At 42.7% G+C, this 1,509-nt stretch overlaps 1 non-coding gene across 1 annotated transcript; it reads right to left on the reverse strand.

Moving 5' to 3' along the window:
* Positions 1–621: 621 nt before the first annotated feature.
* On the reverse strand, positions 622–693 carry TRNAA-AGC. The gene has a single exon. It is a non-coding gene; the product is annotated as a tRNA-Ala (tRNA).
* Positions 694–1,509: the final 816 nt, after the last annotated feature.

Genomic DNA, 1,509 nt, shown 5'->3' on the forward strand with positions numbered 1-1,509 from the left:
CGAGGCAGATTTAAAGATTTCAAAAGAAATCAGAAGGGATTAAATCAAGACAACGATGTGAACGCTAAGATCTCGCTGGCAAATGCAAACACTGAAGAAAAAACGCGTGTCGAAATGCTTCTGTCTCGCCCCTTTGTGTACGCTTTCTGAGAGAACTGCCACGTTTGAAGAAGTCAAATTTACCCAATACCTTCTTAGCCCCCAGGCTTGGGAAAATTGCGTTTCCCTTCCAGCGAGATTCCGGAGAAATCATCGTTTTTCGCTTTGAGCCTCAAAAGCATGAGACGGGAACTCAGCCTACCGTTCCATCTCCCACCCCAACCCGCAACACCAAAGCTAAGTGAAAAGACGAATTCGTGTAAACATCTTCTATTTAGAATTGATATGTATACATACAATTTCCCCCCCTGTGGAACGGGGTCCAAAGTCAACCACCATAAGTAAACACTGCTGAGGATGGAAATAAATAAAATTTTAAAAGCGAAAGGGCTACAAGCATAATAGGAGCGAGCTATAAACGCCTGGTGGCACGACGCTTAATCTTCGGATTCTGCAGAAATGGAATGCGACTCTAACGGAAGGATGTTTCCGGAGCACAGATACAAAAGGTACACAAAAGGTTGGAGATGCTGGGGATCGAACCCGGGACCTCATGCATGCTAAGCATGCGCTCTACCACTGAGCTACATCCCCACCACAGAAGTCAGTCTCTGTCTAAACCCTTTTCTTGAAATACAGCAGAAATTTTCTCCCAGCTTTGCAAAAAAATTTAAATTTGTTCTTTTGTAAACAAATGCTAGAATTTTCATCTTTACTTTTCCTAGGAATCTATCATCAAATAATAATAAATAAGCATCTTGTAGACATTCGGTAACTAGTAAGAATAGACTGGGATCGGAAATTTCAGTTAAGAAACATTCTCCCAGACCCTCCTTTGCTGAGCGCTTTTCTCTTTTTACAAAAAGGATTTTGGGGACAAAGAAGAGATCCTTCCAGAAAAGAGAGAAAACGCTTTGTGAACAACTGTCTTTAATTAGGGAAACTACTGAATTGCCCCCAATTTCCCCCCCCCCTTATTTCTGCATCCTATTCCCGGACTTCAGAAACCGCTATGCACCTTTTCTTGGAAAACGCGGAGCCAGTGAAGGGATTTCTGTTACAAAAATAACTCGTTCCATTCTCTTGGTAACTGAAGGGTAAAGATATTGAATTGCCTCCCGATATTGGAGGCCTCCTAATCCACATTTTATTCAGAGAACACAAATCAAATCCAGAGAATACGAATCCTCAGATCCTGCTCTGATCTTTGGAACGAAGAGCCAGGAATGAAGTTGGAAACGTGTTACTTCTGAGACTGGGGCTAAATCCCTGCTACTATGGTGCTTTGTTTTCTGTAGATAAAGTGGTTCTCTGGACTCCTGTCTCACCAAGGGAGAGAAAGAGAAGCCTTTATCCCTTCCTAAAGAGTTCGGGAAGTTCTCAGAAACAGTGAGCTGTGAGCAAATCCGG

This window comes from Carlito syrichta, unplaced genomic scaffold (assembly GCF_000164805.1).
Source record: "Carlito syrichta isolate Samal-C Ts95f unplaced genomic scaffold, Tarsius_syrichta-2.0.1 Scaffold307028, whole genome shotgun sequence".
NCBI classification, from domain to species: Eukaryota; Metazoa; Chordata; class Mammalia; order Primates; family Tarsiidae; genus Carlito; species Carlito syrichta.